This window comes from Jaculus jaculus, chromosome X, assembly GCF_020740685.1.
Source record: "Jaculus jaculus isolate mJacJac1 chromosome X, mJacJac1.mat.Y.cur, whole genome shotgun sequence".
NCBI lineage: Eukaryota > Metazoa > Chordata > Mammalia > Rodentia > Dipodidae > Jaculus > Jaculus jaculus.
The window spans coordinates 39,416,047-39,432,961 of record NC_059125.1 but is presented as its reverse complement, the minus strand read 5'-3'; positions in this window follow the sequence as shown (position 1 = coordinate 39,432,961).

Below are 16,915 nucleotides of genomic sequence, written 5' to 3'. Positions count from 1 at the left end.
CAGACGGACTATTTATAACTTTGGATGATCTGCACATATGAGGGCTATACATCCCATAATTTTTAGTATATGTATTCCCTGTCATGTATACAAAAGAGATGGCTTTTCCTGTGTGGTCACTTCAAGAACATACTGGCCTTCACTGCACTTGTGCCCAGCACTGGACTAAGCTTGCCTTTATTTCTCTACCAGGATGTGCCTGAATCCAAATTACCCACAGGAAAAGAAGTACTGGGTACAAACTGTCCTTATCCTTGCTTCCCTCACTAGGTAAGCACTCTATCAGCTGAGTTCCTCCCCTTTCCAATTTCATACCTCTTGGCTCCTTGCAGACTTGCCTTGCCAACCGCCATCACATGTATCTCTTATGATGACTACACTCGGGCAGCTAGCCCACCCCCACTCCGGGGTTGGGCAATATGCTGCATTGGTGAGGTTGTGGGTACATGGGTACTCTTGTGAGAACTGTCAGAAGTATAATTCATTTGAAGAATTTTAACATCTTTTAACCCTGCATATGCATTTAGCCTTTGACCACATAATTTCATTTGTATAAATAAAGCAAAAATATAAGGTGACATTTACCAAACATTATATTTCACTACTATTTTTAACAGCGAAAGAATAAATATACCCAATAAACTTAAATAGGAAACTGACTTAAATATACTATAGTAGCTATAAATAATGAAAATTTAACTCTGTTTTAAAAAAAGGAAAACCTCTACCTTTTGCTATCTAGTATTATTTAGAATATATTGCTAAACACAAAAGAGCAAAGTGAAGCTCACTTCATACATTTGATATAATAAAATTCTTGGTCATGCCACAATACCCAACATTTATATTGGTCCAGTGGGTAGGCCTCAGGTATTCATAATTTCAAGGCAAGCACTTAACTGACTGAGATATCTTCTCAGCCACTAGAATCTATCTATTTATCTATGTATATATCACCTATCTATATATCTATCATCAACTTACCTGTCTTATCTCTGACATGAAAGCAAAAGGAGATCTACTGGGGGACAGGAAGATGACCACCAGGAACAGAGAAGAGGGATAAGGAAGGACAATGGGGGATGAATATGAGAAATTTCTAATGAAATGCATATATAAAATATCAAAATGAATGCCATTACTTTGTATGCTGACTAAATATAATGTGCAAAATAACCATAAGCATAAAAAAAATTTAAAAAAAGGTTTTGGGACACACACATATACACCCATACTTGTTTCTCTTCCCAATATGAAACAATAGAAGGAAATGTAAGCAGTGAAGGGACAAAGACAGCTCCACACTGTCACCCTCAGCAGACAAAGGAGATCTCCCAATAGTTTATGAACTGTAGTAGACAGCTTCAGGTTTGCTGAGATGAACTTCGAAAGCAGGCCCAGTAATGGAAGAAGGGATATTTATTGATGCATACATATCCAGGGGAAGTTCCATAGTGGCAGAAAAAGCTGGCCTGTTTGCATAGCTCTAAGAAGAGAGGGAAAAGCCACAAGCCAAAAACCACACAGCACACTTCACGACCTCTAGAAGGAACAAAGCATTTTGCATATCTTTAGATTGGAATTTCAAACCCACTACCACACCTTAAGATCCATCCAGTGACACCTCTTCCAGCCAGGTGGCTATAGATTGAAACTACAAACTAATAAAACACTAAAAATATTGGGGGCTATCTATTCAAAGTATCATATTCCACCCCTGACCCCCCATAGATTCAAAATCATCACACATTGTAAATTGTATTCAGTCAAATTTCAAAAGTTCCTATAGTCTTTACCAATTTAAGATAGTTCCAAAGTTCCAAGTCTCCTCTGAGATTTAAGTTTCTCTCTTAATGTGAGTCCTGCAAAATCAAACAAGTTAAATACTTTCAAGATATAAAGGTACAGAATAAACATTTTAAACTAGTAAAAGGCATAGCAAGAATAAACTAGTAAAAGGCATAGCATGGAGAGACTAGAATAATGCAAACTCAACCACCATCAAGCAATCATCAAACTTCTGCAGTTCAAGTCCAATATAACCAGAGACTGACAGTATCCAGATTTTCCAGTTCTGCCCCTCCAGATGGGCAGAGTAGCCAGAGAAATCTTCCATCCTCAGCTTACAGCCTCCATGGTAGCCCTTGCCTAGTCCTGATATATCCAAAATATCTTCATGTCTCCATGCAAACCAGAGTCCATCTTAAATGACTTTGCCAGCCTATCAAGGTCATCATGTCCTGACTCATTCCACATCTCAGCAGTAGCTCCTGGAACCATGTGTCTGCCATCATGAAATACTAGCTCTTTTCTCCTTACATCAGCAAATTCCCTAGTAACAAAGTCAAACTGGAATTCTGATCACAAAAGATCAATAATGGAAAATAGTTTCAAGAATTTATGTCCTTGAGTACAGGAATAACTTAGAAGGTGGAGATATACTGAATACCAGTGTGCATAACTACCGCAGTTACCGTCATATTGCTGGGATAAAACAAATGACTAGAAGCAGCTTATGACATAAAAAGGTTTTGTGCAGGATCACAGTGTTGAGGGGAAGCTTCATCATGGTGAGGAAAACAGAGGGTGGCACATATCTAATCACATACCTGGGAAGGAGTAGTCTAAATACTGAGCTTGGATCTGGGCTAATAAACTTCAAGGTCTGCTCCCAGTGACATACCTCCTCTGGCAAGGCTCCACTTTCCAAATTGCCACTATCTGGGGATTGAGTATAACATTTCATCACAAACACATGTTGTCATGGGGGACATTTAACATTCAAACTACCACAATGACTAATATAATTTTTAATAAATGCAGAATAAAATATCAGTATGAGTGAATATATTAACTTTAATCTCAGACAGATCTATTTATTATGTGTCTAGTTCTTTACAACTAAAATAGATTTATTTTTTTAAAATATATTTTATTTATTTATTTGTTTGATAGAAACAGTCAGAGAGAGATAGAGAGAGAGGAGAGAAGAGAGATTGGGTAACAGGGCCTTTAGCCACTACAAATGAACTCCAGAAACAAAATGGACTTCTTAAAGCAAAATGCTGTCAAAATTAAAAAAAAAAATGCTTCACACTGAGACTCAGCAAATATGTTCTGTAAATAAATGCACCCATATACATACACATAGAGAGATAACTCATGCCCATGAAAATAACTACTTTTAAAAAGAGGAAAAGGATTTTTCATAAACATTTTTAGTGAATAAAGACTTGAGATACATCCAATTCAATTACCACTGAAACTGTGGTTGACCAACTAGACACAGAGGCTACTGTTATTTCCATGTCAAATGACTTGCTTTTTTTTTCTCTAATGAGATCCATTACTTATGGTAATGAGCAGAAAACCCACTAGAAAATATTTTTAGATTTATAAACGTGTAATATGAGCTAGATCACAGTGTGATGGAACCTAGTTTCTTGAAAATTGAGCGTTTCTGGATATTCTCCTCCCAATTTCTAAAATGAGTTATTTCTTAGACTTTCCCCTTTCTGCCTTCAAAGAGGGATTTCTGAGGACAGATTGGTTTGAGAGAGCTTGTGTTAGACAACTGGAAGAAAAGGAAAAAAAAGAGTATTGCACAACCGTTTCATAGAACCATGAGTTGCAAGATGTTGACAAAAGAGCCACAAAATACTAGATTGGCAATTTCAAGATGTTGGCTAAAAGGAGCATCTGCATGGTTTGACCTGTGCTATGAGATGGGAGTATATGCATATGGCATAAAAATAGAAAATTTAAAATTATTGCTGAAGAGACTATATGTTTTCTTTCATGAAGTGAAATATGCCAAGATAGTCCCCTATTTAAAAATGTTATTTAGTTCTATAAAATGGACTCTTTTAAAGGAAAAGCCATGTGATATACTGGCTTCATTAACACTGATATTATTACTTTATTACTAAATTATTATTACTAAAATTAATAGCAAAGTAGTAGCCTTATCCATGCCCCTCAATGCACTCCCTAGAATCTGTCAGAGCTACTAAAGTTGTTTTGGTAAATTCAAAGTTACATGGGTAATGTTGAAAGATTCAATGAATCATAGACGTATTGACTTTTTATTTTTTAATATTATAACACTGACCCAATTTTGAAAGGGGACAACTTTTCCCATTATAAAAACATACAAACATGCAGAAGAGATAAGGAACATGATATGAGATTTACAAATGGATAAATTTAATTAAGTACAAAAGATTAGATGCCTAATCTAGAGCCACTTGGAGAACTGTCTCATGATGAGATCATTTGCAGTGCTGGTATGGACTCACAACATTTTTTGTCCCAAAGAGAATGACCAGATGATTTTGGCCACTGGAACAGCTATGGTCATAAAAATGAGGAAAGTTCCCATCAATCGGCTGATATTCTAGGAGTGTCTTCATCCTAAGATCTTGCCACAAACACATAGATGCTTCTCAGACTATTACTAATTGATGGAAGATCATCTACTCCTTTGGAATAAGGCTTAACTTCCACCTCAGACCCCAACCCTGGATTCTCTTTTGCCCACACATGACCCTAGAAAAGCCACACACCCAGTTACTCTAAATTTGACTGACATCTGTAGGAATTTGGCACACTGAAATATTATAAAGTAAGATGCTTTCCTTCACTGTTTTGAGGGGCAAAAGCTTGGGAAACATTATAAGGACAAAAGTGGATCAATAAAGAATGGAGTATGAATTTTCCTTGAGTCAACTTATTTGTATTAGTAAACTGTGAAATCTTGGGATTATTTCTGATACTATACCGATGAATACATTGATCAGTGAGGAACTCTCTGAATTAGTTGTGGTGAATAAGAAAAAGGAGAGTTGCCATCTTCTAATATTTTCTCCCCTGTGTATCTGAGCTATTAGATAGATATCCCTCTCTCTAACAGCAGAATACAATTAAAGCTATAGAATATCCTCAAGTTTGGTGACAGAGAACATATTTCATATATTAAAAGGCCTAACTGTCTAAACTCTGAAATGTATGTATTTAATTATCTCTAGAAATGGTTTGTACTCATCGTCTCTTGTCACTGCATTTTTCAGAATGGAGAAAGCTTCCTTAGTATTTGTGGTACATTTTAAGTTATTAGGGTGATTGATAGCACTGTAATCTTGGATGATTCAGGAAGTTATTTTTTAGTTCCTTAATATATTATTTTAATAAGTAATTTTAAGAAACACTATTTCTCCACTTTTATTGCTTTTGTGACATTCCAACTAGTACCAATTATTTACATAGTAATATTGGTGCAACATCAGGTAAAGACCTTTGCCCCAATTGAATTTGGGATCCATCAGCCCATTTCTCTTTTCTTTAGGTAGGGAGGGTCACACTCTAGAACAAGCTGATCTGGAATTCACTCTGTAGTGTCAAGCTGGTCTTGAACTCACAGTGATCCCTTAGCTCTACCTTCAAAGTGTTGGGATTAAATAAGTGCAGCACCAAATCTGGATACACTTCTCTTAATCCAGTCACAGGTAGGTTTTCAGAGAGCCAACATCCACAGTTTGCTTTTGTTGCAGTCGGGTTCCAATTACTGATAGAAATCACCCAACCAACAGAATTTTGTGTGAAAAAGAGATTTATTTTGGCTTACAGGCTCAAAGGGAAGCTTCACAATGGCAGGGGAAAATGATAGCATGATCAGAGAGTGTACATCACCCCTGGCCAACATAAGGAGGACAATAGCAACAGGGGAGTGTGCCAAACACTGGCATGGGGAAACTGGTTATAACACCCATAAGCCCGCCCGAACTGTACACTCCTTCCAGGAGGTGTTAATTCCCAAATCTCCATTAGCTGGGAATTTAGCATTCAGAATACCTAAGTTTATAGGGGACATCTGAATCAAACCACTACATTCCACCCCTGGCACCCATAAATTAAAAACCATATGTAATGTAAAATGTAATACATTCATCCAACTTTAAATGTCCCCATAGTTTGTATTAGTTCCAATGATATTCAAACATCCCCATAGTCAAAAATATTTTAACCGAGCCATAATACCAAAAATGAAAAAAAAAAAAAAACCCTTCCAAACCCATAATGGTACAGAATAAACATTAACACTAAAAAAGATGTCATTGGGCATAGCAAAGAAATATTCAATAAATGCAAGATTCAAAACAACCAGGGCAAATATCAAACCCTGTTGCTTCAAGTCCAACCACTCTAGTCAGTGACAAGACTCCAAGTCCAATAATTCTAACCAGCAACAAGTCTCTGGAGTTCCAATTCTGCCTCTCCATCTAGGCTACTCAAAGTCCTGGAAAACTGCATCTAGGGCCAGCAACTTTCCTTAACAGCCATCTGTGTCCCCGGCATCTCCACTGGCTTTCCACAGTTCATCCTCATGGCTCTATCGGGTCTCCAGCCATCCAGCAAACCTGCTACACACTGCCCATGGCTGTTTCCAAAACACAAGACGGTATTGCAAACTCAATGATCCTCTCTTTCCTGCATTTCTTACACTTCACAATAACAGGTAGGTTTCAAGTTTGTTAATCTAGAGGGGAATAAAGCAGACTAGGAAGAACAGGACATTACTTGAGCACTCAGCACCCATCATTAGAGTCTATCTACATTCTTCCTTTTGTCCCACTTCAGGTCAGCTGGCCCAATCTCAAAGATTATAATCTCTCAATTGCAGCTAAATGGATAACAGTTCACCCAAAGATTTTTTTCTGTGCCATATCCCTCTCCTCACATCAGTTCATTTCTATGCAAAGCAACCCTGCAAGCTTCTCACACAAACTGCTTCTAGCCCAGTTGTATTAGTCAGGGTTCTCTAGAGGAACAGAACTGCTAGAATGAATTATTTAAAAGGGGGATTTATTTGATAAGCTTACAGTAGTCCAATAGCAGTTGCAGGCCCAAGAATCACCGAACCTGGTAGCTGCTCAGTCCTCGTGTCCAGAATTCTCAGCAGTTCGGACCCGGCACTGCAGATGGTGCTGGGAAGCCTAGCAGCTTCCTGAGGAGCCACTGGGTTTTGATCCACACGGGTCTTCAGTTGATGCTGGTCTTCAGTCTGCACTGGTCTTCAATCCACACTGGAAGGTAGCGAGCAGCTCCAGCAACCAAGTGAATGGGAGGAAGGAAGGAAGGAAGGAACTCTTTTTACCCAGAGCTTCCTTATATCAAGTCCCCCTCTGAGCGGGCTGCCCACTCTGGGGGAAGGGCTCACCCTGGGGGAAAGACTTCTTCCTTTAGTTGAGCCTTCCTAGAAGCAACCTGTGGATTACTAAACAGATCAAGTTGACAACACCTTAACTATCACAAGTCCACCCCTTGTCAACTTGACATCAAATCATGTCTCCTTACATCATATTTACTTTCCAAATGAAAACAGTAACAATCTCACAATTCTGCCTAACATGGCATAATTATCCCATGTACAACCAGAACCACAAAATCTTCCCCCCAACACAAAGCTTAGTCTCTAATATAATGGGTCTAATATAAATTCAACAGTTAGCTAATGATATAATCATAATATTGGTGTAGATACATACAAACACTCTGTAATCAAGGCAGGACAGAAACATTGCAATCACAGTCCTCGTTTCTGTAACTGGTCATGTGACCTTAGCTGGTATTTATAACTGTCTTCTTCTACTACCCATTCTGTATTTCCTCCACCTTTAGCAAGCACCTCAGCAGGTCTTGGTTCTTTACCTGGAGGGGTAACCCATACCTTCATTCCTGAAGGATCTCGGCCATTTATCACACTACTTCTATTGGGTTGTTGCAATCATCCATTGACCTTGACAACAGGACATGGTAACACTAACAGACGCCCTAAAGGATCTCCTGCACTCCAGGCATACTCTTCCTTACCGCCATTGTGGAGGAGCAGTCCAATTTCCCCCTGGTAATCTGGATCAATCACCCCTGCTGTCACTGTAACTCCTTTCTCAGCCTGTTCACTCAAGGGCATTAGGAGCCCAAAGTGACCAGGGGGAAGTCTTAGCTTCCAATTCAATGGAATGTTCTTTGTGTCTCTGGGCAAAACACTCTCCCCTCTGGGACCAAGACTTGTAGTCCAGAAGAGCATACGGTTGCGGGAATAGGAAGCAAAAATGTAGCGAATGGGTCACTTGGGGTGATGGTGAGACCATTCCCATTTCCACCCCTTGATTCCTGGACCCATGAATCCAGGCTATAGGAGAAACAGTTCCATATATAGGACTCTGATTCAGAGCATATACATCCTGCTGGAGGACACTCCCCCAGCCCTCCAAGGTATTGCCACCTAGTTGGCACTGTAGCTATTTTTTCAAAAGGCCATTCCACCATTCTATCAAGCCAGCTGCTTCAGGGTGGTGGGGCACATGGTAAGACCAGTGAATTCCATGATCATGAGCCCACTGCCATACTTCCTTGGTGGTGAAGTGAGTTCCTTGGTCAGAAGCAATGCTGTGTGGAATGCCATGATGGTGAATAAGGCATTCTGTAAGCCCACGGATGGTAGTTTTGGCAGAAGCATTATGTGCAGGAAAGGCAAATGCATACCCAGGATAAGTGTCTATTTCAATAAGGACAAAACACTGCCCTTTCCATGATGGAAGAGATCCAATGTAGTCAACCTGCCACCAGGTTGCTGGCTGGTCACCCCGAGGAATACTACCATATCGGGGGCTCAGAGTTGGTCTCTGCTGTTGGCAAATTTGTCACTCAGCAGTAGCCGTAGCCAGGTAAGCCTTAGTTAGTGGAAGTCCACGTTGTTGGGGCCATGCATAGCCTACATCTCTGCCACCATGGCCACTTTGTTCATGGGCCCATTGGGCAATGACAGGGGTGGCTGAGAAGAAAGGTTGACCACTATCCACAGAACGGGTCAGCTTATCTACTTGATTATTAAAGTCATCCTCCAATGAGGTCACCTTCTGATGAGCATTAACATGGGACACAAGTATCTTTATATCCTTTGCCCATTCAGAGAGTTCTATCCACATACACCTTCCCCAAATGTCCTTTTCACCAATTTTCCAATTGTGCTCCTTCCAAGTCCCAGACCATCCAGCCAAACCATTGGCCACAGCCCACAAGTCAGTGTATAACCACACATCTGGCCATTTTTCCTTCCAAGCAAAATGCACAACCATATGCACTGCCTGAAGTTCTGCCCATTGTGAAGACTTCCCTTCACCACAGTCCTTCAGAGTTGTCCAAGAAAGGGGCTGTAATGCTGCAGCTGTCCACTTCTGGGCCATGCCTGCATAACGTGCTGATCCATCTGTAAACCATGCCTTGACCTCCCTTCAGTCGATGATCATAGGGCACACCCCATGATGCCATAGGTGCATGCTTGGGGACAGAAGGCATTGCAACAGGAGTAGCAAACATAGGCATTTGGGCAACTTCCTCATGTAATTTAATTGTACCTTCAGGGCCTGCTCGAGCCCTATCATGGATATACCACTTCCACTTAATGATGCACTGCTGCTGTGCACGTCCAACTTTATGGCCTTGTGGGTCAGATAACACCCAGCTCATAATGGGCAGCTCAGGTCACATAATAACTTGATGGCCCATTGTCAAATGTTCAGTTTCCACTAAGGCCCAATAGCAGGCTAAGAGCTGTCTCTCAAATGGAGAATAATTGTCTGCAGATGATGGCAGGGCCTTGCACCAAAATCCCAAAGGCCTCTGCTGTGATTCACCTGTAGGGGCCTGCCAAAGGCTCCAAACAGCATCCCTGTCTACCACTGAAACCTCAAGTACTATCGGATCTGCTGGATCATACGGCCCAAGGGGCAGAGCAGCCTGCACAGCAGCCAGGACTTGTTGAAGAGCCTTCTTCTGTTACGGGCCCCACTGAAAACTAAGTGCTTTCGAGTCACTTGGTATATGGGACGGAGTAAGACACCCAAGTGAGGAATGTGCTGTCTCCAAAATCCAAATAGGCCCACTAGATGTTGTGCTTCTTTCTTAGTGGTAGGAGAGGCCAAATGCAACAACTTGTCCTTCACCTTAGAAGGAATATCCCTGCATGCCCCACACCACTGAACCCCTAGAAATTTCACTGAGGTAGAAAGTCTTTGAATTTTGGATGGATTCATTTCCCATCCCCTGATGCGCATATGCTGTACCAGCAACTCCAGAGTGGTTGCCACCTCCTGCTCATTTGGTCCAATTAGCATTATGTCATCAATATAATGGACCAATGTGACACCCTGTGGAAGGGACAGGCGATCAAGGTCCCTGCAAACTAAGCTATGACACAGGGCTGGAGAGTTAATATAACCTTCAGGCAAAACAGTAAATGTGTACTGCTGACCTTGCCAGCTGAAGGCAAATTGCTTCTGGTGGTCCTTATGGACAGGTATGGAGAAGAAAGCATTTGCAAGATCAATAGCTGCATACCAGGTACCAGGAGATGTGTTAATCTGCTCAAGTAAAGAAACCACATCTGGTACAGCAGCTTCAATTGGAGTCACCACTTGATTAAGTTTCTGATAATCCACTGTCATTCTCCAGGATTCATCTGTCTTCTGAACAGGGCAAATAGGAGAATTAAAGGGAGATGTGGTGGGAACCACCACCCCTGCATCCTTCAAGTCCTTTATACTGGCACTAATTTCTGAAATCCCTCCAGGGATGCGATACTGTTTTTGATTCACTATTTTCCCTGGTGGTGGGAGCCTCGGTGGCTTCCATTTGGCCTTTCTAACATTAATAGCCCTCACTCCACAAGACAGGAAACCAATGTGGGGGTTCTGCCAACTCCTAAGTTTATCTATACCAATTATGCATTCTGGGACTGGAGAAATAACCACAGAGTGAGTTCGGGGACCCACTGGATCCACTGTCAGTCTAACATTTGCCAAAACTCCATTGATCACCTGGCCTCCATAAGCACCAACTTTAACTGGAGGACATGGTTCTTTTTGGGGTCTCCTGGAATCAATGTCAATTCCGAGCCAGTGTCCAGTAGGCCCCAAAATGTCTGATTATTTCCTTTCCCCCAGTGTAGAGTTACTCTAGCAAAAGGCCGCAGGTCCCTCTGAGGAAGGGTAGGTGTAAGTTTAATATTGAAACTTTTGGCAGTTGCAGGAGGGTCCTTCCTCAAGGGGACCCAGCCACCCCTTCAATCATGGGGTTCAGGATCTGTAAACTGGCTCAAGTCTGGAAACTGATTAAGAGGTCTTGATTCCCTGCTGCTATAATTCAAAGTGGCTTCATGTTCCCTTGCTCTGGAACTTTTCTGCTTATACAGATCAAGAAGAAACTCAGTAGGCTTCTTATCTATTTGACTTTTGGAACACCATGATTAATTAGCCAATTTCAAAGATCCATACGAGTCATACCTTTATGTGCATAATTTTGCCTACGCTGTCTATTACAAAAAACACGTTCACCCCGCCTTTGGCAATTCAGCGCTGCCACTTGGCCCTTGTTATCCCGAGATCCAGTTATGCCCATTGTATCTAAATCACCTAATGCAGCAACTGCAGCTCCCATTGTGAGATCTTCTTAACATAAAAGACCAATGATGGGAGACTTTAAGTATGCTGGCACCCCCCTCACAAATCTGTTTCTTATAGTCTTAGTGAAGGGCACATCTTCTGGATGCTCCCATTGAGGGGGCAAAGATGAGTTTACATGGCAAATCCACTCCAGCATTCCAAGTTCTCTGAGCTTTTTAATCCTTTCATCGACATTAAGCCAAGGGATATCAGGCAGCTCGAGCTCATTCACAATAGGCCATCTTTGGATCCATACTTCATCCAACCAATCAAATAAACTCTTGGCACCCCTTCCAACTGCATGAGCTACATTGTTAAATCTAAAATCTCTGCTCAATGGGCCTATTTCAGTAAATTCAACCTGATCTAATCTTATGTTCCATCCCCCATCATCCCACACCCTTAAAATCCATTCCCATACATATTCCCCATGCTTCTGCCTGTACAAGTTAGAAAACTCCTGAAGTTCTTTAGAGGTGTACCTCACCTCCTCCTGTGTCACACTTTGTATCTCACCTTTAGGGGCCTGCCTAGCCTTCCATCTGGTTCTAGGCCTACAGGCAAAGATGGGTGGGAACTGAGAAGCACCAGCACTTCCTGCTGATTCCTCAGACAAAGAGGGATGAATTCCCCCAGGCAAGGGTGGGGAGGGTAATACTTCAGGGTGTGGGGGTGGGGATACAACTGGTGCTAAGGGAGGGCAGGTCATATTTCCATCCAAAACATCTTCAGAATCTAGCACTTCCATGCCCCCATGTTCTTCAGGGTCTCCCCACATACCACCATCCCAAGCCACAGGATTCCACTCTTTTCCAATTGGTGCCCTCATTTTAACTTTTGATAGTTGTTGAGGCTGGGATTTGAGTTTACATTACAAGTTAGCCAATCTCACAATGCTAGCTTGGGTTTGGTTTTCTGCAATTTGAGCCCTGTTCTGGCTAGAGAGGGAACTCTCCTCCAAGGCATCTTTAGAAACCTTGAGATCACATATGTGGGTTTTAAGCTTGGAATTTTCCTTTTTGTGCTTCTGCTGTTCCCTCACTAGTTTGTTCAGAGATGCTAAAAGCAACAAACCAGCCTCATCATTGGTCTTACTTTGCCACAAATATTCAAATGTTTTAAATACAGAGTCACTAAATTCCTCACTTTTCACAAGACATGACTCATGGTCACCAAATACATCTATCTCACGGAGTTCTTGAAATAGTGCACACCATGGATTATTAGTACCCTCCTTATTTCCAGGAAAAGTGCTCTCCTTATCACCATAATGGCCTTTAGTAGCATTGAAATTGGAGAGCCAACCCAAGATAGCATTAAGCCCACTAAAGAAAACCATCCTTACAATTCTGTTTCTCTAGAACCACTCCTGTTACCAAAATCTGTATTAGTCAGGGTTCTCTAGAGGAACAGAACTGCTAGAATAAATTATTTAAAAGGGGATTTATTGGATAAGCTTACAGTAGTCCAATAGCAGTTGCAGGCCTGAGAATCACCAAACCTGGTAGATGCTCAGTCCTCATGTCCAAAAGCCTCAACAGTCCCGACCCAGCACTGCAGATGGTGCGGGGAAGCCTGGCAGCTTCTTGAGGAGCCGCTGGGTTTTGATCCACATGGGTCTTCAGTTGATGCTGGTCTTCAGTCTGCACTGGTCTTCAATCCACGCTGGAAGGTAGCGAGCAGCTCCAGTAACCAAGTGAATGGGAGGAAGGAAGGAAGGAAGGGGCTCTTTTTACCCAGAGCTTCCTTATATCAAGTCCCCCTCTGAGCGGGGCTGCCCACTCTGGGGGAAGGGCTCACCCTGGGGAAAAGACTTCTTCCTTTAGTTGAGCCTTCCTAGAAGCAACCTGTGGATTACTAAACAGATCAAGTTGACAACACCTTAACTATTACACCAGTCCAAGCAAAGCTCTTTGTCATCCTCACAAGCCAAACCTCACAGTCCATAGTTCTTACTGCATTCCAGTTTTTCAACTCTGACCAGAATAGTCCATCAAGCTGTACTTACAGCACTGCAGGGCGTCTCTTAGGCCAAGGCTTCAAATATTTCCACATTCCTCTTGAAAATCAGCTCCAAAAGACCAAAGCCACAAAGTCAGGTGTCTAGCAGCAATACCAGTCATCGGTGCCACTTTACTGTTGCAGTCAGGTTTCATTACTGGTGGAAATCACCCAAACAAGAGCAGCTTTTGGGAAAAAGAAGTTTATTTTGGCTTACAGGCTCAAGAGGAAGCTTCATCATGGCAGGGGAAAACAATGGCATGAGCCGAGGGTGGACATTACCCCTGGCCAATATAAGGTGGGCCATAGCAACAGGGAAATGTGGCAAGCATTGGCTATAATACCCATTAGCCCGCCCCCAACAATACACTCCCTCCAGAAGGTGTTAATTCCCAAATCTCCATCATCTGGGAATCTAGCATTCGTAATACCTAAGTTTATGGGAGATACTTGAATCAAACCACTACAGCTTTTCACAGTGCACAATCTATGTCCTCATTCCCCAAACCCACCAAAATGTAGACTGTCTGGGACCTATGAGGGCTAGGTCCAAGCCTGTGTGTTATTGGGCAGTACACACCCCATCCCACCACATGTCTTCCAGTAGAGTCATTGTTACTGCATTCTAAGTAATGCAAAGGGATTACCTCCAATTTGGCTAAACTCCAAAGTAAAACAAGTAATGAAAAAAAGCAAAATTTCCCTACCAAGTATGCCTTAATATCCCATAGTTGAAGCCTCCAACAAGAAACAGAGGAAATTTCTGACAAAGAATTTCAAAACATAATCATGACAAAGATATACAGAAATGTAAAGAAGTTATGCATAAACACCTAAGTGAAATGCAAGAAAAAAAGCCAAAATAACTCAATAGACATTTGAATGAATTCAAAGAGGACATAAACAAATACCTGAATGGATTCTAAGACAGCACAGATAATCAACTAAATGCAATGAGAAAGCCAAACCAAGAAAGGAAAAATGGAACTCAATAACGAGAGATATTGAAGGAAAACCTATTAGAACACAAAGCAAGTCTCTACAAATACAGGACATTTGTATAACACCTTATGTTATATCAAACCACATTGCAGTAAAGCTAGAAATTTGCAAAAGAAGCAGCAGAAAATACACAATCTCCTGGAGGTTGAAAAACACAATCAGACAATGAATGGGCCATTGAAGAGATCAAGAAGGAAATAAAAAGATTGGTAACAATGAATGAATATGAAAACACAACATGCCAAAACCTTTGGGACACAAACAAGGTAGTCACTAGAAAGAAAATTATATTCCTATATGTGGTAATTTGAATAGATGGCCCCCAATATATTCAGTGTTTTATTAGGTTGTAGTTTGGACCTAGGTGTCACTGTGATGTCCACCCTAAGGTGTGGTGGTGGATATGCAATTCCAATCTAAAGATATTCAAAGAGCAGGCTGGAGGGATGGCTTAGCAGTTAAGGTGTTTGCCTGCAAAGCCAAAGGAACCTGGTTTGATTCCCCAGGACCCATGCTAACCAGATGAACAAGGTGGTGCATGATTCTTGAGTTTGTTTACAGTGGCTAAAGGCCCTGGTGTGCCCATTCTTTCTCTCTCTCTCTTTCCCTCTCTCTCTGTCAGATAAATAAATAAAAAATATTTTAAAAATCTTTTTTTTTCAAAGATATTCAAAGTGTGTCTAGCTAGAGTTCCTGAAGTTTGCTGCATAGTATGGCTTTCTGGCTTTGGGGCTTGTGGCTTCTCTATCTTTGCTTGGCCCTTCTGCTATTATGGAACTTCCCCTGGTAAGCTTCAAGAAGTATCCCTTCCTCCATAACTATGCCTGGTCTGGAAGTTCATCTCAGCGAGCCTGAAGCTGTGTACTACACTATATTATAAAAAAAAAGAGGTATAAAAATAAATAAGTTAATTATTAATCTGAAGGCATTGCATAAACAAGAACATTACATACCCAAAATATTCAGCAATATAATCACGTTCTGAGAAGAAACCAATAAACTAAAATTGAAGAAAACCACTTCCCCTAAAATGGATGAAACAGGAACTCGGTTCTTTGAAAGATAAACAACATAGAAAAATCCCTAGGCAAATCAGCCAAAAGAAAGAGAGAGAAAACCCTAACTAATGAGGATGGAGCTGAAAAAAGAAGATATTACAAGTCCAGTGATAATTAGAGAAAAATTTAGACCAATTTTCTGGATGAACTTAGAAAAAATATTCTCAATGCAAGTCTTGCAATTCTAGGGCTGGAGAGATGGCTTTGCAGTTAAGGCACTTGCCTACAAAGCCTAAGGACGCGTGTTCAACCCTCCAGATCCCACATAAGCCAGACACACAAAGGGGAGGCAAGCCTAAGGTTGCACATGCCTACTAGCTGATGAAAGTGTTTGGAGTTTGAATGTAGTGGCTGAGGCCTACACTCTCTCTCTCTCTCTCTCTCTCTCTCTCTCTCTCTCTCTCTGTCTCTCAATTGTTTTGAAGCAAAAAATTATTCTTGCAAATCTATTTCAAGAATACATCAAAAATGTGAAACTCCATTCTTCATCATATCCCCTCCCTATCTCAGTCAGTCTCTCTTTATTTTGATGTAATGATCTTTTCCTCCTGTTATGATGGTCTTGTGTAGGTAGTGTCAGGTACTGAGAGGTCATGGATATCCAGGCCATTTTGTGTCTGAGAGAAGCACATTGTAAGGAGTCCTACCCTTCCTTTGGCTGCTGTCTGCCTAAATGTATATACTATGCACATCAAACTGCCCAGTATGCACTTCTCTTAATGTTCATACATATGCATTAATGCTATTCTCACTTTTGGTAGAGAACCTTCTCTTTTCAGATGGGAGTGACCTTGGGATGACTCAGAAGGCATCACAGTGCTGGAAAGAAGTGACAGGAGTGCTCAGCACTACAATATCTCTATCACACCTTCCAAGGCTCAGGTCTAAAATAAAAGAGAGACTGATTGAGAGGGGGAGGGAATATGATGGAGAATGGAGTTTCAAAGGGGAAAGTGGGAGGAGGAAGGGCATTACCATGTGTGGTGGTTTGATTCAGGTGTCCCCCATAAACTTAGGTGTTTTGAATGCTAGCTCCCCAGCTGATGGATATTTGGGAATTAATGCCTCCTGAAGGGAGTGTATTGTTGGGGACGGGCTTATGGGCTTTATAGCCAATTTCCCCATGCCAGTATTTGGCACATCCTCCTGTTGCTATAGTCCACCTTATGTTGGCCAGGCGGTGATGTCCACCCTCTGCTCATGCCATCGTTTTCCCCTGCCATCGTGAAGCTTCCCCTCCAGCCTGTAAGCCAAAATAAACCTCTTTTTCCCAGAAGCTACTCTTGGTTGGGTGATTTCTACCAGCAATGCGAACTGGACTGCAACACCATGAGATATTGTTTACAGTCATGG